Genomic DNA, 23,173 nt, shown 5'->3' on the forward strand with positions numbered 1-23,173 from the left:
CAAACATCATATACCACATAGCTGAGCCACACAAAAGTAATTAATTGAGAGACAGAGACAGACGGGGAGGGGACTTATTTTTTTTTTTTTTCTAATTAAACCAGGGAAAGACAATCAAAAAGAATTCTGACTGTCTGCCCAAGATGGCATGGCCATACATTAACCAATCAAATCAACTAAGTTTACAGAGACAAGACACTGTGACTGGAAAATACCACTAGAATTGCATGTCTGGACAGAGCAGTGATAGTAGAACGAACAATGGAACTTTTACTGATTTCCAGTCTAAGAGATAGCTCAGGTTGGAAAGGTATGACCCCAAGCCTGACCACTGGACTTCGATCTCCAGGACCCATATGGTGGAAGGAGAGAACACACTGTAATGGTAAAGGGGTAGAGCTGACTTCCACAAGTTGTCCCCTACCTCTACCTATGTATACACATGGCTAACAGGTTTCCCGTTTTCGACTTTAACTGGTGGCAATTACATGCTGCAGGCAATGTTCTAGGTAAAATCACAGTCCTTATTTTTTTTTTTTTACAGCAGAGACAGCTAGCTATCCCCTGTGTTGTTCCTTTCCCTGTGCTGCATTTGGATGCTTACAGTGTGAATGTGTATGCTGCAGTTGTTTCTAGTATCCTGAGAACAAATACCACATTGTAGAAATAATAGGACAGTCAACCCTTAAGAAAAATAAAGACATTTCCATCCCGTTCGACCCAGTGTGATTTAGATATCTGGCAACTTATATCCGAGCCTGCTAACTCATAACGTTTTCACTTCCCACAGCCAATCAAGGAAAAGGGAATGGATGTTAGAGCCAGACTTAGAAACACAGGCTGGTAATTAATTCCAGCTACTTGGAGGACTGATGCAGGAAGAAAGTAACTTGAAGGCCTGCTTAGGTTACAGAACATATTTAAGGTCAGCCTATGGTAGGCCGTGAGATCTTTTCTAAAAATAAAAGAATAAATAAAATGGGGCTGAAGGTCAGTAATGAGTACTTGTGGAAGGTTTAAACTATTTGAACAGCTAGCCAAACCACTAAAGTTTCATATATAGAGTTCTTCCAATACTGTTCTGCTCAATCAATGTCTTTATCAATTATGTTCCTGTTTTATCATGAGCAAAATGACATTAATGAAGGTCATCTATCTCTTAAGTCTGTTGTGAAGATTTGACAAGATAATTCATATGGTTATTAATATTTATGATATGGCACAGAATGTTCCCTTATTGTTTTTAATGCTTGCCAGTTTTATCTGCTAACGATCTTCAAAGATGGTGCCTCTCCACAAAACCTAAGTGTCCCTCCATTTCATTTTGATGCTTTCTGTCATTAGTCCCATTCTTCTACTATAGAATCTATTATTGTCATCCCAGCATGTAAAACCTTGCTCTGACCAGGTCATTCCTGTCTGAAAACCACTAATGATTCCCCCACTATCTACAAACCACAGCCCAGAGTCCGTTAACCTGATAACCAAGCTAGTTTTGGATCAAAACCTCTGGGCTCACCTCCTGCCACAGCACTGTACATCTCAGCCACATGGGACTTGTCCTAACCATCACATAGTTCTAGTCACTTCTTTCCTGAAGCTTCTTCTTATTTGGCTACAATGATACCGCAGTGTCTTGGTTTGTCTCCAATTTCTATGACAATTCCTTCTCCATCTTCCTCTTGGGCTTCTCATTCTTCCATTACTTGATAAATGTAAGAGTTTCTTAAAGTCTCATGTCCTGTTTCATTACATATTCTGTCTGTGAATGATGGTGGATAATTTTAAGCTCCATCTATGTCCTTAGGATGCCCCGATTTTCACTCCTAATTTTTGTCTTAAGTTTTAATCTCCCAAATCCTGATAAATGAAAACTTCCTAGTAGTCATGTCAACTTTAGCATGGCCCAAACTGAACTGATTTCCCCTACCCCAAACCTGCTTTTCTATCTCACCTGGATTCTTCAAAGGATGTTCTTATTACCCAAGCATGAAGCTCTGCACTCTCCACATAGAAAAGGTTCCCAAATTGTGCAAATTGCCCTGTCAGTAACTCCCCATTCGGTCCTTTCTTATTCATTCATTCATTCATTCATTCATTCATTCATTCATTCATTTAATATGTATGAATGCACTGCTGCTGTGTTCAGACACACCAGAAGAGGGCACCAGGTTCCCATATGGTAGTTGTGAGCCACCATGTGGTTGCTGGGACTTGAACTCAGGACCTCTGGAAGAGCAGTCAGTGCTCTTACCCGCTGAGCCATCTCTCCAGCCCTAGGTCTTCTCTTAATATTCACTGCAGCACCCTAGTTCTAACCTTCAACCTCACTAGTGTGAACTCTACAATAGGCTCCTCCCTGCTTACAGTCGTCCATATTTCCAAAACAATTAGCAACCTTTATCTGCCTCCAGTGACAACCTTATCATGGCATAGCCATACTATAAAGATTTCACTGGCTCCCACTCCCAAGTTTAGGAAAAGACTGCTGCTTCCTTCTGTGTACCAGTAACTGTGCTAGGTATAAGAAGTGCAGTGTTGACGATGAACTGTTCCCTGCCTTTAAACGAATCAACAATCTGAGAGGACTCATGCATAAACACACACTAACACAGGGCTAGTGACGGATATACTCATAGAGCGTTACAGAAACCCAAGACAAACTCCTTGAGGACAAAGATTATGGCTTCCTAAACAGGAGGACTAACTGATTCAGCGGAGTATTTTACTCTGCTTTCCTCTACATAAAATGCCTCATCGTTCACACTTAAAGTGAATCCAGCGTATAATCCTTGTCTGGATCGTGATTTGAATAAACCAACTGTAACCTTTTTTTTAATGACACAACCAAGTTAAGTCTGAACACTGGCCAGATATTTGATTATAATACTCTGGATTTTAAGTTTCCTATCAGTATTGCTATTTGAAATGTGTCTTCTAACACTATGGAAGAAAGTACTCTTCAATGAATGTTACCTTCAAGTTGCCTAGAAATAATACAGGGCTGAGGACCTAGGGCAGTTATACCTGAAATAATACTGGCAATGCCTAATAAATAATTGCTAAGTTAAAGTGATAGACAAAACAACAAATTAATCTTTCAGGCTTTCATATTTTTATAGCAATTAAGGTAAGTTTTAATACTCTATTTCTAATTAGAGAAGCTGGTGTCTCAAAAAAAAATGTTAGTTTTGCCTTTCTCTTCATCCTTTAAGTCTGTTCCTAGGGTGGCAAATGCAGGGATGACCAGTGATGAAGGAACAAGAATCCCCACCGCTGCAGAAGCAGGAGCACTCTGCATAGGTCCTCTCTTCTACCCGGGGATGACACAGCAGGTTCAGCACTGCATGGCTCCCACGGCAGCCTTGGGCAGGAATGGAAGTGTTCTAAAACCAAGGAGATCAAGAGAAAGAAAATCACCACCTGACCTTTGTAGCCTTGACAGAAAACCAGATACAGATATAAACCTATTGTCTAGGCTGGAAGGAGGCTGGTTTTGGCCTGTGCTGCTTAAATCCATATGCAAGTTCGCCACCTGGTGGTAACTTAGCACTGTTTCATTCAGTGTCTCCACATTTAATTCTGAGAACTCTGGCCACACTTGGAAAATTCTGGAAGGGCAAGTTAATCACATTCTTCCTCATATCTTAGAGTTTCCTGGGGATCAAAACTAATACTTATAGTTGAGGGTAGAAATTATTTATCTATGGGGTTTATGGGATGGCTCAGATGTACTTCCATGTCCACAGATAAAGAAGTTATTTGTGAAGAGCAAAGCACATGGTCTTACCCGGGGCCAATGGTATTCATCCAATAGTCTGCTCACAAACACAGTTTACCTCATCTAAATTCTCAAGACATAAGAAGAAACCACACTACATTTTTTATTCGTTGAAATCCTGACTACTGCTAAGTTCTGACTCAACATCCACACATAGCAAGGTTATTATTTCATATACAAATTGATTGTACCCTAAACAGAATAAAGTCTATGCATAGGTGCTTTCTAAATAGCAGAATAATAACCTTCCCCAAACAGCAATGATTGATTTGTAATGATATATTGGTAATGACGGACTTGCCTAGCAGGCACTATGGAGTAGGCTAATCTCTAGCACTGTGAGTGCAAACACACACACACACACACACACACACACACACACAGCTTAATATAATACAATAATCAAGGAAATTAAACAATGGTTAAAAACACTGATATTTGTGGCTTTTTACCATTCCTTAGTCCAGTATTTCCATCCCCTGGTCACTCTCGAAAACCTTACACATTGTGAAAACTACCTGTTGATGCCTCTGGTTATCTACCTGGAAAAGAAGAAAGCACGATTATACATCTCTGTAAGCTTAGAAACTGACATGAGCTTTTACAATGCATGAAACAAGAGACACTATGTGGCTTATCATCATGAGGTCTATTGGTAGTAGTATTCTGTAGCTGATATCTTTGAGTGCTCACTAGCTAAATAATCCAACAATGTACTAGGAATCTATTCTTATTAACAGAAATAATGAAGCTCCCATAAAAGCTATTGACATATACAAATTAAAGAGAATTTGAAAGTGAACTGAAGTGGAGTGTGGTATAATTCCAGCACTGGGAAGGCGGAATCGGAGATACGGTTAGTATAGGCCAGTCTGCTATATCGAAAGATCTTGCCTCCAACACGCTCTCGAACACACACATGCACACACATGCACACACATGCACACACACACACACACACACACGGGGGGGGGGGGAGGCAGATTTTAAGTGAAAGTGATGCAAAATCAAAACTTCTCTAGAATTTGCTTTACCTCCTCACCCAGACAGCCTATGGGAAAAGATGTGCGTTAGGCAGAGGATTAATGCAGAGAGGAGAAATCAGCACCTGGGGAAAAAAGGACATCGGATTACTCATGATGGGCATTTTATTACCTTTCTAGAGGGGTGTGTGGGTGTGTGTGTGTGTGTGTGTGTGTCCTACTGACTTGCTTGTAATGAGGTTACTGCATACCTTAGGATTATAAAACCTCCAACCTACTGTCCACCCAGTCAATAAATCTTCCAGCTGTAAGGCCTGGCTTTGGGCCCAAATGCTTGCATGTATTATTAATACAAAACTTCATCTGTATAAAACTGGCAAATTAATTTATATAGAATTTTGGCCAAAGCTGAGGAGACATTCTCCATGCCTCTGCCTTGCACTTAACTGTGTTACAACTTACAGGCAAGATCAGTCAAGGGTTGGAAGTACTTACTGCTCAGTGGTAGAGTGCTTGCCTAGCAGGTATAAGGCCCAAACTTAAGTACAAATCATGGAAACAACATTTTGAAAAGATGAGGCAAAAGGTCAGGAACTATACACATGAAGACTCAGCCATAGGCCCCAAGGGGCCCCAGTTACCTGAACAGGAAAGTAAGTCTTTCTCCTACTTTTAGATTTTAGAGCTCTTCTACAGTGGCCTCACTCCCAACCTGGCCTTTCTGGTTAGGTTTTTAGCTCTTACCAACCCCCCACCTCCGCCTGGGCAAGGACAGAACAGACCCACCTAGGTCAGTTTGGATGTGCTGGTGTTATTTATGTCCTGGGGGCTGGATTTAATTTGTTTTGTAATCTGGGGAGAGATCTGTTAGGGAGCCTAAAGGGAGCCTATACTTAAAGAAAGGACCATTTACAGGTTGGGGGGGGAGGGTTCACAGATGGCTGTAACTGCATGGACTCCTTCTAGAAACTGTTTAAGGCTAATCTGTGAAAGGAGACCAGAAATAAAAAAAAATTGGCTGCAATTGCACTTCTGATTCTGTAACCCTGAGTTTAAAACAGTGACTATAACTTCTGATGATAATTCATCTTAAAATTAAGCTTTCTCTGTCAAGTACTGTTACAAATGTATTTTTGACATAATTTACCAGAAATTAGAACCACCCCTTTCATATTCTTGATGACACAAGTAGGAACAGGAGTCCCACTGTAAATCATTACCACTGTGAGTATAACTCAGATAGGAATTTTCGTTGGAAATGGGTAATTTGTCATTTTAAACGTGTATGGTTTTAGGCAAACTTGAAGGAAAGCTCCTTTAATTTAAGATCAACTTTGCTCTACCATCAAAGCATACACTAAAGGACAAAAGGAACAACCCTGTTTTAGTCAAACAAAACAACAACTGAAAAAGAGACCTAAGAAAAGTACAGGAATAAAAGAAAATGACATTGGTCTATACAATCAATTTGAGGAGGAAACTCAGCCAAAAAAGCAACAAGGAGGCCAGGAGTAGCCAAGAGACCTGGGTAAGGAGGCAACCTGGGGTCACGAGGAAGTTTCTATAACCCATACATCAAATTAAAGGCTAGTGCTAAAATCCATAAAGAACTTGACTGCACTGGGTAGCTGTGGCACATGCCCTTAATCCCAGCACTCAGGAGGCAGAGGTTGGTAGATCTCTTGAGTTTAAGGATAACCTGTTCTACAGAGTGAGAGCCAGGTCTGCACAGAAAAACAAACAGACACATCAGTTGCAATGAAATAAATGAGCCAATTTAATAGTGAACAGATTTCAATAGATATTTCTTAGAGAGAGACATACATACATATGGTCAATAGACATTTGAAGAACTGCTCATAAGTGATACTGATTGGGGGTGGGGATTCCATATCTCCCCTGTCTGTTCTAGAGTTCATGAATCTATTACCTCAGTCCCTGGAGTTCTGGGCCAAAAGGTGTTATCACACCAGGCTAAGTTCTGATTATGAGCATTCCTTCTGATGTTCATTTCCCTTCCATAAGCAAAGACACCAGTGGCAAGACCCCTGACCCTTTAAGCGGAAGTTGCTGAACTCTTCTTCTGTGTTTCCTGGCTGCCTGTATACCAGAATTGCTATTCTGCATATTCCACAGATTTACTGAGGAAACTCCACAGTGATTCTAGGTGACTGCTCTAGCTTCTGAAGGCACAGCCCCAGCCAAGGCAGTTTTAGTGTGGGGTGGCCCTTTCGATGTTGTGTCAGCCTGTGGCATGGTGAGTCATCTCCCACTTCCTCTGGTGCTGATTTCTCCTCTCTGCACTAATCCTCTGCCCAACGCACACCTAGTTCCATAGACTGTCAATGTGAGGGAGATAAAGCAAACCTGGGAGAATTTTGATTTGCGGTCAACTCTAGATGGCTTGGAAACAATTCCACCTTGTTAGAGAGAAGCGCTCCCTCCGGTGGCCTACCTAGGAACTGCTGTGATGAATGTTTTGTATTTAGGGTCTCTCTTTCTCTTTTTATTTTTTTTTAAATTAGATATTTTATGTATTTACACTTCAAATGTATCCCCCTCTCCCTGCTTCTACGAAGATGCCCCCACTCCCACCTTAACACCCTGGCATTCCCCTACACTGGGGAAATGAGCCTTCACAGAACCAAGGGTCTGTGACTATTGTTAAAGACAGGAGCTATCAGGACCTTTACTCTGCAAGCCGTAAGCTTTCGTTTGGACCTGGAAACAAGGAACGCCTTAGCTCTTCACAGCAGCTTGTGTTGCTGCTTTTCATCATGCCTACGTATTTCACTACTTAGACCTGGACATCGACTGGGGTTCTAATTCAAGCCTTAGGATGTTGGAAGATTGACAGTAGAAGAGTCTGGAACTCTTCTACTGATTTAATCTCTTCCGCCTTGGCCCTCCACCCTCCCTACTCCCAGGGCCCAGTTCTTCCTGCCTACAGGGGATGCAATTACCGGCCAGAACTTAATGACGGGCTATGACCCTGCAGCAGTTCAGGGACAGTCCCTAAAGATAGATGCCTGGTGAAGATACGTGCTTTGGGGAAAGGCCTAATTCTAAATTCTAAATCCTCCTCTGGCCTCCATGAACAGTTGCCGCATCCCTACATAAGTAGGGTTTAACTTTGGAATCTTTTTAAACTTTGTGCTGAAGAAGGGGACCAGAGGAGGATTTAGAATGTCCTGTTCTTCACTTTGGATATTGTTCTCTTGAGATGGAGTGTCTCATTAAATCTGGGGCCAGGCTGGCTGGCAGCATGTCTACGTGGATCTTCTTGTTGGGTGCTAGGGTTTTGAACTAGGGTCCCCATGGTTGCACACCAACAATTCTTACCCAGGAGACTGATACAGAAGTTCGGTGATAGATTCAATGTTAGAAAGGACACACACTAATCAATTTGCTTAGGAAACATTAAACTACAGAAAGAAAAACTTAGCTCAGGGAGGAACTGCTCCAAAATTCCTCAGAGGTGAGTATTGTTCTTACCAGGTCCGTTTGAGATAAGCAAAAATTACCGCGCTAGGATGTGCGTTCCTTTTTGTCAGGATTGAGTGGACATTAGGCCGATCCCCAAAGCACAAATCCTCACCAGGCATCTATCTTTAGGGACTGTTCCTGAACTGCAGCAAGGTCACAGCTGTCATTAAGTCCTGACCGGTAATTGCATCCCCTGTGGTCTTATCAGGAAAAGTGTGATTCAGCCAGGTGGGCAAGCTAAACCAGATAACAACTATTGGAAAAGAGCTCTGACGTATTTAAAAACAACTCGGGCAAAAATCCTTGCTGAGTGAATCACCCACCCATCTGCCCAAGTAGCCATACTTGCTGGCTCCTGCCTCTTGAATTATTCAAAGTGTAAGGATTACAGAGGTTGTAAAATGAGTAAGCCTAAGGTAGACAATCTCACCTGTATGGGGTTTTTTATTAAATTTAATTAATTGATTTAAAATTTTAATTTAAAAAATTTGATTAATTAAAAAAAGTTTAAAGCACAGTGGTGTGAAACTTTCTACTTGTTTTGAACTCAAAGTCTCTTCTTCTGGAGCTGAGACAGAGCAGGGTGTGGTTTCACGGCCTTTAGTCCCAGCACGTGGGAAACAGAGGCAGAAGGATCTCTGGGAGTCAGAGGCAAACCTGATCCCTACAGACGATTTTAGAAATATATATTTATATAGTGGGACTGTGTCTCAAAGGAAAAGGGACTTGATACAAGGCACAACATTTACAGATACTTCCTACATGAAGTGAACCAAGCCAGGCTTTTAGAGAAATGCAAATACTGCTTGTTCTTACCTTTGTGTGATCTAAATCCATTACAGTCATAGACAAAAAGTAGAGTGGAGGTGATTGGGAAGTAGAAGATGAAGGTGGTGGTCAAATATGAAAAGTTTGAATTAGATAGGAAAAATGATTTTTAAAAATTAGTTTCACTTAATTATTTTGTGTGGGGGGGTGGAGTGCTTTGACTGCCTCTAAGTCCGTACACCTCGTGTTTGGTACCTGTAAAGGCCAGAAGAGGGCACTGGATCCCCTGCAACAGGTATTACAGACAGCTGAGAGCTCTGTTGTGGGAGCTGGGAAATCGAACCTGGATCCTCTGCAAGAGCATCCAGTGTTTTAACTGCTGAGCCATCTCTCCAGTCCCAGAGGAAAAAATTTTGAGATCTATCAGTATAATCACTATGGTAATAAGAGAGTGTTGAACGTCGAAAATTACTGTGAGTATATTTCCAGTGTTCATATCAGGTAAACTAAATGTGTTGCATAGTGGCTATATTAACTTGCTTGACTGAATCTTTCTGAGACCAGCTTAAAAATCGAGAAAAGTATGGAGGGAAGAAGCACTGCCAGAAATACACACTGAAAAAAACACAGCATCTTCTACAGTGCTGGTCTAACTAGATGACAACATATAGGAGAACACAAATAGATCCATACTTACACCATGCACAAAGCTCACCTCCAAATGCATCAAAGATTTCAACATAAAACCAGATAAACTAACTCAAATGGAAGAGAAAGTGGGAAATACTCTTGAGTGCATTGGTATAGGAGACAACGTCCTGAACAGAATATCAACAGCACAGAAACAAAGATCAACAATTGATAACTGGGACCTCATAAAACTGAAAATCAACTTCTGTAAGGCAAACGACATCATCACTAGGACAAAACAGCAGCCTACAGATTGGGAAAAGATCTTCACCAACTCCACATCTGACAGTGGGCTAATATCGAAAAGGTATAAAGAACTCAAGAAACTGGATATCAAGAAAACAATTAACTTAGCTCAGGTTGGTTTAGATAACATTTCTTAGTATGCTCCTACACTTAGCAGTATTAGCATTTCCCTCTGTAGGGAACCCAGTGGCCTATGCTTTAACTGGCTTTGTAGAAGCCTGGAGCATTTGAGAACCACCGACTTAAAATGCTTGCAATAGTACTGATTTTATAAAGCACTAGGCAGCGCAGAAGACCGGTGATGTGGCTCAACTTGGCAACCTAAGTTTGATCCCCAGGACTTGTGATGAAAGAAAAAACAAATCAAGTCCAGCAACCTGTCCTCTGACCTCTACCATGGCATGCACATGATCACACACATTATTGTTTTAAAGACTGAGGAATCCCAACACATATGCCTATTTGAATGCTTTAATTAAGCTAGCTGGAACCAAGGGACAAAGAACTCCACTTTCTTTGACCACTTAAGAGCTATTTGTAGGGTTAGCAAACTAGGTACCCAAGAACTCATGCTTCCACCTGCCAAAATGCCAGACAGCAGTCTTTGAGGCACTTTCCTTGTTACCAAGCTTGGAATCTGGGTAGAACAAAGAATTACCATACAAATAATAAGTAACATATTTATTCTTACTCTTTGTGTTCTGATTGTCTCTGTTTAATGAGATTACAAACAGGACAATGTAAACGGCAAGATTCCTATGTAAGTCAGGAGCCTCTTCAGGTTACTACTAGATTTTCACTGCATACCTCGTCGTAATCACAGACATATTAAAGCACAGATTCTGGAACTGATTGGCCAATCTGTCCCTAGGTAAGCATGTGAATTGGGAGAAGCAGAGTATTTGCTATATAGCAACTCACTGTGTAGTTCTAGCAACCCTAAGATTCACTCTTTAGCCTAGGCTGGACTCAAAACAGGTAGTCCAGGTACTGAGACAACAGGCATATGCCACTGCAGCCCTTCTTAATTGCTTTGTTGGTTACCTGTTTTTCTCTTTTTAATGTTGTCTCATTTCTTTCATTTAAAATTTTACCCATCAGCACCACTTGCTCCTCACTGAACTGGGTGGGAACTAGAAGGTAGCGCATGGAGACCTGCTCCTTCTGAGTGTTTATATTACTCTACTGTACCACTGTGCCGTGCCTGGATCCATGGATTTCTTTGCTTTTATTTGTTGTGTCTGTTTTATCTGGGCTTTCCTTTGTTTTATAACTTGCCTGGACAATGATCTGGGAGGCAGCCTGAAAAGAAGGCAGCTAAATGGAATTTCTGATAATTTGTTCTGACCATTTTCTGGTTGGCAAGAGGATGTAAAAGGCAGATGTAATTATCTGTCATTTTCCAGGAGACTATTAAGGACCAGTCTCGAAAAGGAGGCTTTAAATGAAAGGTAGCCACAGCAATAGTTCTGAGCTGCTTTTGACTCCTTACAGTGATTTTTGTCTTCTATGGCGGGGAGATCTTCAGCAGGGTTGAAAACAAAACTCCCTACATGGCTTTCTAAATACTGACTCCTAATAGGGTTTCTTGGCCAGGTAATCTGTCTGTCTGATTCTTACTTTACATGTAGTTTATTACCAGAAAGTAGATGACCCCTTTGTTCTCAATGATGGGTTGAGTACAACTACTGTAAATAGAAACTCACAGGGGATTTTAATACAAAACTGGTATTTTGTGCTCTTCCCTTTGAGCACAAACTACGAAAGAAACCCATAATGGCACAAGATCACTTTTTCTTAATTTAGAAAGACAATCTTAGCATTACAATCCAAAGCATACAATAATGAACAACATGGACAAATTCACTTTGTTATATAAGGCGAACAATGTAAAAATGCTAGACATAAACAGAGTCAGAAAATTACAGATCACTTGTAAGGAGTTGTTTTGACCTTACCCTAAAAGGAGTAAGGGCATCAACCAATCTACAGGGCTCCATCAAATCAAAACTCCTCTGGATAGGTGAAGATGGGGTAGCTGAAGAGTTTGATAGAGAGAAAAAAATCATTTACAGATAAGTGTTGGAGAATTTATAAAGTAGGGAACTCATGCAGATTATAGGGAAAAATCAGACACAGTAAATGTTGGACAATTTATGGACTAAGAAACTCATGCAGATTATAGGAAAATTAGAACTTCCCTTAATAATTGTTATTTTTTTAAAAAACTAAAATAAAGGAAAAGATTACTGCACTGTATTATGTAAATCCCATTTTGATTGTGCTTTTGATGAATAGAATCTGAATGTAGACACATGTCAGGTAAAGGTTCTACCACTGAGCTAAGTCCCCAGCCTGAAATTTTTGATATGCAAATGATATGAAATTTGGTAACTGGACGGGAAGGTATATATGCCAATACTGACTTAAGTACTATAAAGATGGCAAAATTAATCATTTGTCAGCTGATGGATGAACGAAGAAAATTGTTTATGTATACACAACGGAATGCCTGATAGCCTTCAAAAAGAAGTCAATTCTGAAACTGGGTTGCTCAGTTGCTGAAGTGATAAAGGTCATAAAACCACTGCACTGCAAGAACAAGAAATTTAATGTTCTCCCCAGAACCCAAGTACAAAAGACTGGGCCAGGGAACTATAGCAAGGTCTCAATCTGTAAAGTACTTGTCTGGTAAGCATGAAGATCTAAATTCAACCCCTAAAATCCACATAAAACTCCTAGAAGGGTAACCTGTAATCCCACCTTGGAGAAGCAGAACAGAAGGCCTAGGGAGTGCTGGCCAGCCAGACTAAGTGAATCATGACCTCCTTATTCAGTGTGTGAGTCTGTCTCAAAATATATGATATTAAAGATACCCCAAATCAATATCTGACCTCCATATGATGCATATGTGTGTGTGCATGCATGCACTCACACACACACTTGCACACTTACAACAGAACAGGGCCCAGGAATGCAGTCATGTGAGGAGACTACTGAGTGCTAGTGAGAACACTCCAAGAAAACAAATTGTTCCTGGAATGTGCTTTCATGCACCTCCTAGTTGTAGCAGATAGGGCTGAGTTTACACTAGATTACTCATTAGTACTTGCAGCTGTTATCCAATTAAATGTTTAAACGATCCTTTAATGTGTCTATGGAAAAACATGTTGTTTGCCACATGTGGCTTGTAGTAGTGATTGTAAACATTTTGAACTCATGAGAGCAGTACTCATGTGACCTTTCTTACCCCTTAAAGCATACATTGTTTCATGCTCTGAATAAAGTTAGCTATTGCCTGAGACTTTAGTCTGCCTCATTTATTGGTTCCATTCTCCCAGGTCCCACTACCTCTAGAGTGAACACGCATTTGGACACACACACAGAAAATTGCTGCCCATGGGGTTGGAGAGATGCTTCAGCAGTACAGAGCACATGGTGGATCACAACTGACTATAACTCTGAAGCCCTCCTCTTCAACGTCCAGGCATGCATCCTGTACACAGAACATTTACAGAACATTCATACACATAAAATAAAAACAAATCTTTTTTTTATAATACTGGCCCAGGGCTAGTGAGGTAAAGATGGGCAGATCCTTTGGGGTCATCCTGCAGGAAGGCAGGGTTCCAGACCAGTAAGAGACACTATCTAAAGAACAAAATTGTATATATGGCCTGAAAAATGATGTGAGACACTTTTACATTTTACAACCAGAGTTTTTTACTAAGGAAACACATCCACATGTCTAGTGACCTCAGAAAGGGAAGTTACAACAGTAACTTCACCACTACAGTAACTTCACCACTACACCGAAGTGAGGCTTGGGAAACAAGCGACCTTTTATTGGAGCTTCTATCAGCAATATGGGTAAGAAGGTACATACAAGGAATACAAGTGACTTAAAGCAGCTCCATCACCAAAGCCCACCTCAACATGGCTGCTAATGGTCACAAAAGCTTCTAATAACCCTGGAGTGCTTTCCAGTTTACAGGGAGCTTGATCATCTGAGCATCTCTTCTCTGTGAAGATGGGTTTCCCAGTCTCCACACCTAGCAGTTGTATACTCCTTTTCATACACCTAGGGAGGCTCTCAAACACGTGTCCAATTTCCTGTTCTCCCAGACATTTGCTGCTCACTAGACTCCCCACACCCTCCTGGACACGATTCCTTTTTGAGGAACCCAACATACAAAACAAGCAGTGGACCTTCCCCATGACCCTTACTGCTGGGGCAGAGTGCTAGCTACTCTGCTCCTTGGAAAAGGCTATATCTTGAGGCATACCAGAGGATTCCCCGCATTCAGAGCATTTGACTGCTACTTAGTCTGATCCCCAGAAGATGCCATATAATGAGGGATATCAGAAGTTCGGCTGTAGTCAGAGTATTTGATACCACTCAGCCATTAAGAACGAGCACATCCTGAGTTTTGTAGGCAAATGGATGGAACTAGAAAATATCATCCTGAGTGAGGTAACCCAGACCCAAAAGGACATGCATGGTGCGTACTCACTAAGATGTGGATATTAGTCAAAAAAAGTACAGAATACCCAAGATACAGTCCACAGAACTCAAGAAGGTCAACAAGCTGGAGGGCCCAAGTGAGGATGATTCAGTCCCACTTGGGAGGGAGAAGAAAGCAACAAGGAAGAGAGGGAAGAACCTGGGAGGGAAAGGGGATGGGGGAGGGAAATGTGCTCAGCTATTGGATGGGGAAAAGTACTGAAGCCCTGAGGACCAGCAGAAAGAAGGGAAGCAGGTGACCTGGTGAGATAGGAATGTTGGGATGACCCTTCCAGAAACCAGGAAGAAGAGAGACCCTCAGGACTCAAAGGGAGGGATCTTAGATAAAATGCCCTACAGTGGGGAGAGGAAACTTGTAGGGCCCACCTCCAGCAGAAAGACAGGGCACCAAGTGAGAGATGGGGTTGCCATCACACAGTCAAAACTCTAACCCAGAATTATTCCTGTCTGAAAGAACTGCAGGGATGGAAATGAAGAAGAGCCTGAGGAAAAGAAGATCCTGGGAAAATCCCAAAAGGGATCCAGCTCAAGGGGAGGCCCCAAGGCCTGACACCATTACTGAGGCTATGGGTCTCTCACAAAAAGGGATCCATCATGACTGCCTCTGAAAGACCCAACAAGCAGCTGAAAGAGTCAGATGCAGATATTTGTATCCAACCAACCAACAGAAGCTGCTGACCCCTGTGGTTGAATTAGGGAAAAGCTGGAGGAAGCTGAGGAGGAGGGCCAACTTGTAAGAGAACCAGCAGTCTCAACTAACCTGGACCCCTGAGATCTCTCAGACACTGGATCACCAACCAGGCAGCACACACCTGATGATATGAGACCCCCAACACATATACAGCAGAGGACTGCCTGGTCTGGGTTTAGTCAGAGAAGATGCACCTAAACCTCAAGAAACTGGAGGCTCCAGGGAGTTTAGAGGTCTGGTGGGGTCAGATGTGGGGTGTAGACATCCTCATAGAGATACGGGGTGCTGGGAGGAGGTATGGGATGTGGAACAGTAGGAAGGTGGACCAGGAGGGGAATAAGTCTTGAGTGTAAAGATAAATAAAAACAAACACTGCATCTATGCCTGTAGTATATGGGGTCCCATGCAGACACATGTGTGCTCATATGCACTTACCCTGCCACACCAAAAGAAGGAAAGTCTTCCACTTGTAACAGCATAGAAGAAACTTGTATAAATTGAAAACAGGCAGGCCTGTACAGAAGGACAAAATTTCAGTCTTCTCTAAGCCAGTCATATTCCTGGTAGCAGAGAGGTTTGCTGTACCTGCAGGGGACGGAGAAAGAGAAAGGAAAGATGGTAATCAAAGAAGGCTGACTCTTCAGTTAGACTGGAGGAATCCCTCCCTCTTTTTATTGAATATATTTTATTTACATTTCAAATGCTATCCCCTTTCCTACTTTCCCCTCTATAACCCCCCCATCCCATCCCTGCTGCTGTGAGGGTGCTCCTCCACCCACCCACCCACCCACCCCTGCCTGCCCACCCTGACATTCCCCTACACTGGGGCATTGAGCCTTGGCTGGACCAAGGGCTTCTGACAGGAGGAATCTTTGAGATTACTGCAATGAATGGGGATTACTATCAACATAAGGGTGATACACGTTTCAAAACTGCTAAAGAAACATTTCAAATGTTCTTATCAGAAGACACCAGGATTTTCAGTGTCTGAGAAGTTAGTTCTCTTGATTTCGTCATTCTGTATCATACACATAACATACTGTGACCCCCAGATACAAACACAACTTTTCTCTTTCTTTACAATTAAGATTTTATTCCCCTCCTGGTCCGGTCCACCCTCCTGTTCCACATCTATATCTCCTCCCTGTCCCCTAGTCTCCAAGAGGATGTCCCCACCCCACCAGACCTCTAAACTCCCTGGGGCCTCCAGTCTCTTGAGGATTAGGTTCATCTCTGACTGAACCCAGACCTGAGAGTCCTCTGCTGTATTTGTGTTAGGGGCCTCATATCATCAGCTGGTGTATGCTGCCTGGTTGGTGATTCGGTGTCACAACTTTTCAATGTACAATAGTGTAAAAAAAAGTCAAAAGTTTCTGTGCACTGTGAATACAAAATGTATTTCAGTGCCTTCCTCTTTAGTGTGCTATCATCCATATCTGACTAGCCATCCCTACAGAGGTCCTGTATAACAGCTAGGAATCAGTATTACTGAAGGAAATGTCATTCTCGGAGTGAAAATGAACCACAGCCAACTGTCCCTCTCCCCTAGCACCAGGGGCAATACTAATCTACTTCTAATTAGTGAATCCACAGCTTATTCCACAAATGCCCATTTATTGAATTTTATCTTCTTTTTTTTTTCTCTTTTAACATCACTGAGGAAAATGTGAGACAAACTAAGAACTTCTGATTCCCCAGATTCTGCCAAAAATACAGGTAGACTAAAACTCGTGGGAGCTGAAGAAATGACTCAGCAGTTAAGAACTCTCGCTGACCTTCCAAAGGACCTGAGCTCAGTTTCCAGCACCCTTATCAGGTGACTCACAACTGCCTGGAACTTCAGCTCCAGAGGCTCTGACCCCTCTGACCTGTAAGGGCGCTAGCACTCACGTGCACATACCCCCACAGAGACACAAACACCAACATGTATAATTTTTTAAGGCACCCTTTAAAAATTCATGTTCATATCTATGTGTATATATGTATTTATATTTATATAAAATGTGGTTTTAGCAATTTATGTTAATATGGAAGACCGTCCTCATCTAGATCAGGCCTTACAGCTGTGGCCTAGTAACATTTTCAGGTTCCAGCTGTGTATAGTAAATCAGGAGAACAGTGGTGACATTTTCAGGAATTTATTTGCAATTAACATTCAGGTACCCACCCTACAACTGACCAACCCAGCACTCTGTACAATTGGAGGCAAAAAGAAATTTGAGAAGTGCTAACTCAGGGGACCTGAACTACATTGTTTCTCTAGTGAACAGAGGAGGGGTAGGATTATTCAAAATAAGTGAAATTGTGGTTAGAGTTTGAGGCAGGCACACAGTTCACAGCTGCAAATTTGAAAAAAAAAAAACTGTGAATGATTTCAAATTTTCATGTGAGCTAAGCTCATCCCTGAGTTCCGGTTTTGCTTTCCTGATTAGAGATTATAGGTTCTCCATGAACTAGGAAATGCTATTCTATCATCAAATAAAATAGATTCTTCTATGGGGGTCCTGCTAATATGTAGGCCAGAGTTAAGTTGTTTTAAGACAAAAGTTACATCCTATTAGTCCAAGTTAGTACACAGAAACCTAAATTTGCCGAAACTAAGGGAAAGTTTTACCATATTTTAATCCCAAAATATGTTTATGTCCCACACTAAAGTTTCTGTCCCAGACATCTTCCTGACCCTCCAAACCATGCATCGCCCTCCAAGCCATTATTTTTAATGTCTTGCTACAAAGCAGATTGCAACTGGTAAGCGGCAAAGAGCAAAACTAAACTGTTACTTCTTTGGCTCATCCAGGACTTTAAACACAACAAGAGCAGCCGGTCTGCTACTCGGAAACCAGGGCACTAAATTCATTCTATCTAGACACAAGGCAGATATGTATATTCTGGCCAGCACTTACTCATTTGATGCTCTTCCCTTTATCTGTCCACTGCCACCCTCCCTTAGACCCTTCAAGCTGCTCCCCAAAGACAACGTGAAAATGCTTCTATCCCATCAGCACACCAGACACTGACGTGCGGCATCGCTAGTCCCCTTTCCCCTCTGTCCTTTGAGTCACCTTTCACTTTGGCTCCCTTGTCTCCACACCCAGGTGGCAGCTGCTTGTGTCCCACCCCATCCTCTCTTCGGCAACTCTGCTTTTACAGAGGCCTCAGGGAATGCCGCTACCAACCAGAAGTTCACACCACACACACAGAACCAGGAAGTCACATCACACATTCCAACTTTAGTCACCATGAGCTGGAGGGGGTTCCCGGGCATTGGTGAGCCAAATGGTTCCTCAACTCAGGCATCTTTTATTCTTAACATTAAAAAATGCCTGGCCTGCCCCATTTTTATTTGTTAATATTTCCCCAAATCTGTGTTGAGGTACACATTTATCATCACTGAAGTGGGAATTCATTTTCCTCTTCAGTGAACAGTAGTATATTATGAACTATTTTAGCTGCTGATTCGACCCCCACTTGCTTTTTTATTTTTTAAGTTCATCAGGATTTATTTTTATTTTTAAAATCTTTTTATTGAATATTTTAGGTATTACATTTCAAATGTTAACCCCCTTTCCCCCCCTCTTCCATCCCCCTCCCCCTCCCATTGCCTCCATGAAGGTGCTCCCTCTCCCAACCTCCCTCTCCCACCTCAGTGCCTTGGCATTCCCCTACACTGGGAAAATGAGCCTTCACTGGACCAAAGGCCTCTTCTCCCTTTGATGACAGAGATGCTGTCCTCTGTTACATAAGCAACGGGAGCCATGGGTCTCTCCATGTGTTCTCATTGGTTGGTGTTTTAGTACCTGGGAGCTAGGGGTGGGGGGTGATTGATATTGTTGTTCTCACCAGCTTTCAATATGCTATGCTCATGTATTAACCCTGGTGCTGCAGCTTTTTTTGCTTGATTTTCATCATATACCTAAGCAGAAGAGATGTTTCATAACATTAGTTTCTGCTATAGAATCCTCACTATTCTATTATGTTTGTGCCTTTTGTTGTTGTTGTTGTTTTATTTTTAGGTAGGAAGTCAACATGTATCCCCGCCTGTCCTCAAACCCATACTTGCCTTTCTAGCTCATAGTCCCAAACAGGTCAAAACACTGCAAAGCCATCGGGTTTGTTCAAGCCCCACTTCTCAACTCTAAAACAATTAGCTAATAGGAAGAAAACAGTATAACATTGTCTACAAAGATTTTTAGATGTGAACCCCAAAGCAAGAAAAATAACTATGGATAAAAACAGGATTATTCCAAATTAAGACACGTCAGCACAGCAAAGAAAACAAAAATAGAGGCACGACATCCAGGGAGTAAGAAAATTGAAATATACTTACTAAGAGGTCTGATAACGCTATAAGGAACTCATACAGTAGCAGGGAAAAACATTTCGAAATGATTAGAAAACCTCAATGGACTTCCAACAGGCCTTAGCACCACTGATGTCATGTTAGAGGCTCCATTCTGACCTTCAAACCCAACAAGGAGGCCCAAACACCTGCCAAAATGGGAACAAAGAGACTTCATCCTTTAAAGATCTAGCAGGCAGTTCCAAGAATGCAATAACCCAGTTTTATGGTTTCTGTAGTTCTGCTTCTTGCTATCTGAAGTGTGACAATCAGGATATAGTTTGGGGGGGGGGGCATAAAAGACAAAGGGCTGTACAGTTCAGGGCTTCATGATTTGGGCAAGTTCCTAGTGCAGCCTCCAACTGGCAAGACTTTCTTTTCAGCTTTAACATTGTCCTTTGGTTGTCTTTGCTATTGTTATCAATATCACTGTTGGTAGAATTATAGTTGATTTATTTGTATTTTTGTTTGTTTGGTTTGGTTTCAGGCAAGATCTCCTTTGCCTTTAATTTGACCTTTCTTTCTCTGCTCCTCTGGTGCTGAAATTACAGGCATATGATACCAGTCTCTAGTAATGGTAGCCTGTTTCTATGTCACTCAGTAAGTGCTTGCCACACAGGCAAGAGGACCAGAATTCAATGCCCAGTATTTACTGGAAAAAACAGTGTGTGTGCTGGTCCTATCACTGGGGGTACAGAAAAACAAATCCCTGGAACTTCCTGGATAGCCAGTCTACCTTAACTGGTGAAATTCCAGGGCCCTGAAGAAGACCCTATCTTAAAAAGCAAGGCTTACCGAGGTGTGGTGATGAACACCTTTAGAGCATGCCTAAATCAGAAGCAGGCAGATCTTTTTAAGTTTGAGACCAGACAGAGTTACATAATAAGACCCTGTATCAAGAAACAAACAAGCAAACAAAATTAAGGTGGATGGTGAAAGGAAAAGTCACAGGGCACCAATGTTAGAAGGATAAAGAGAATGGGGGGCATATGGCCCATGGAGGTTCAGCGAGGCCTGGGGGCAAGGAAGATGCCTCTGGGGGGCCCATGTTGGGAATTCCTTCCCCCTGAGGGACCAGCCACACAACAGTATAGTACAGAATAGAGTTTATTCAAGTTATGAGAGAGTTAAGAGGGTAGTTGAGGCGGGGGGGGGGGGAGAATAGATGAGTAGAGGTCGGCCATGAGCACATGGATGGGGGGAGGGGAAGAGGAGGGATGGGGAGAGAGCAAGGCTGAAAGAGCAAGAGAGAGAGGAAGGGTCAAGCAGGGTCAAGCAGGGTAAAGCAGCCCCTTTTAGTGTCAGGTCACTGGGGCAGAGCATACCTGGCTATGCCAGGTAATTGAGGGGTGGGTTTACAGAATCCCAACAGATGCTACTTAAGGAATGATACAAGTTTGACTCTTGACACACATAGGTATCAGTATGCATGACAGTATGCATGACCAAACACACATTTTTTTTCATGTCACATATAAACAAAATTCATTTGGGAATGTTCTGGGCTTCCTACAGCTCCCCCCCCCATATGTGTCCCCAGGAATTAAGATTCCCACAATACCACATGGGTAGTGGAAATGGATCAACCCAAAGGCCCTGGTACCTTGGACTTGGTACAGGAAAGAAGATCCATTACCCAGTTTTTGTAACCTGAGTCTAAAACTCAACCTATGGACATACAGTTCCTGATATTTGCATCATCTTTTCTATAATTTGTATGTACTACTGCTATGGACAAGGTGGAGACAGACTGGGAAGGTCTTTCCTCACTTTTAATTAAAACTGTGATGAAATGTAGTCCTATATACCTAAATGGTTTTTTTCTTGTTAATGTGAGGAAGCATTTTAACCCTGGTCAGGAGAAACCCTACTTGGTAATTTGAACTGAAGCCCTCCAGTAACACTTTCAAGTTTATATGACACCCTCTGTTGCAGGCTGTGTTCAGATGTTTGGCACTATGGCATAAAGTTGTAGTCTAGAAACATGCTGGGCCACCTTCATAATTATGCTGATACACAAGTGAGACAGAGGTTGGCTAGTAATGGTAACTCAACAGTTTTCCAAGGAATAGTCCTATCTATGATCAGTACTGTTTCCTTCGAATCGTTAGAAATTTACATTCTAGGTAGCATCCCATTTAAAAAATGGATGAAAGAACTCTTATTAGTAAAGCACCAGTCTGTCTAAACAAGTCCTCCAGAAATATAGGATGCCAGGGGGGAAAATGTAAGGTGCATTAACCTGCTTCATCCTTGCTTCTCTCATTAATAAAGCATCAAATGTCTGGCCGTTCATAATCTTTTAAAAGTTCAAGGTTTGGAAGAGTTTGGGATTACATGTGCTCAACTGACTTGGCTTACTAAACAAAGAACTAGCACAGAAGAATTTCAAATGCTCAGAGTGCTGTTATGTCCTAATCAAATTACAAACAGACTATAAGTGCAAGAGTGGATTCTGACCTCAGGGTAAGACTGATTTTCCCAGAGGGGTCCTGCTTTTGAATAGCAAATTCACTCACCAGCAACAGATTACTTTGGCCTTAAGTATTACTTGACCACCTCCACTCCCCACTAGGGCCAAATAGCTGTACCAGGAGCTAAAAGCCTCGAGGAAAATGCCTGGAGGAAAAGTTTTCTTTATTTTCGGTCCAAAAGACGTGAAAGCAGTCCCATCAGAGAGCACTCGGCCAACCCTTTATCCAGGACACTCTCCAGATCGTTAACTCGGTGCTTTGTTTCAATTAAAATGTAAATGGAAATTGTTAGACTATGAAGTGTAAATATAAAGCCTACTTTCCCCCCAGCTGACAGTCGATTATGGAATCCAAGGAACACAGAAAGAGTGGTATTCGTTAATTTGTAACTCAAAACAACCATACCAACAGAGACAAAATGGATCTGAAAACAAAGAAGGGCCCAGATAATTTCATACGAACATGACCTAGACGTGTGAAGGGACCAGATAATTTCATACGAACACGATCTAGGATGTGTGAATACCGGTCAGGAACAGTTTCTCGCCCATTTCTTATCCTTGCTTCCTCTTTTAGCGTCCATCCTGGTATTTCGCTGATCCCTAACCTAAAACAACAAAACAAAACAAACCCAGAGGCCAACACACCGGAAACAGCGATACGCCCCTCTAATGGCGTCATCAACAGTCGCCGGGTGTTTGGTCCGTTTTCAGTCAACCCCCCAGACCCAAATCCCCTCACTTCAGTTCCCATGTCTTTGTGTCTTTGGCAGCTGGAGGTTTCTAAACTTGAGCCGGAAAGACCCGCTGCTGACATCCCGCCTTGTCCTCTTCCCTGATGCTGACCGGCCCAGCCACAGGGTCTCCGGGAGCATCAGCAACAGTAGCGGCAGTAGCAACACCGGGCCCGATCCCAGAATCCTCTGCGAAGGTCGCCGTTCCCAGAAGCTCGTGGCATCTTTCCGGGACCACGCATGACGCCATAAAGAGGAGCGTTACTCCGGCCCACATCAACCACGGCTTAAGCCCCACCCCCACCAGTTGACAGGCATTGGCGGGCCAACTCAATACTATCAGGCATCTTTTATGCTATGGCGGGTAACTCTATACAACCAGGCATCTTTTATGCTCCAATATGTAAAATGCCTGGTCTGTCCCTGTCTTGCTTGTTCGAGGTTGACGCACAGTTAC

The 23,173-nt window shown here is 42.3% G+C and overlaps 1 long non-coding RNA gene across 3 annotated transcripts; it reads right to left on the reverse strand.

Annotated features, from left to right (window-relative positions):
* Positions 1–3,119: 3,119 nt before the first annotated feature.
* LOC308415643 lies at positions 3,120–22,731 on the reverse strand. Of its 3 annotated transcripts, XR_013974895.1 has the most exons (6): positions 22,488–22,731; positions 15,606–15,755; positions 11,913–11,992; positions 4,816–4,889; positions 4,234–4,323; positions 3,120–3,386 (listed from the first exon to the last, which is right to left on the reverse strand). It is a non-coding gene; the product is annotated as an uncharacterized lncRNA (long non-coding RNA). The 3 variants fall into 3 exon arrangements; XR_013974894.1 differs by lacking the exon at positions 11,913–11,992; XR_013974896.1 differs by lacking the exons at positions 11,913–11,992; positions 22,488–22,731 and adding an exon at positions 19,498–19,648.
* Between the last annotated feature and the right edge of the window lie 442 nt (positions 22,732–23,173).

Source organism: Micromys minutus (assembly GCF_963924665.1).
Source record: "Micromys minutus genome assembly, chromosome: X".
Classification (NCBI taxonomy): Eukaryota; Metazoa; Chordata; class Mammalia; order Rodentia; family Muridae; genus Micromys; species Micromys minutus.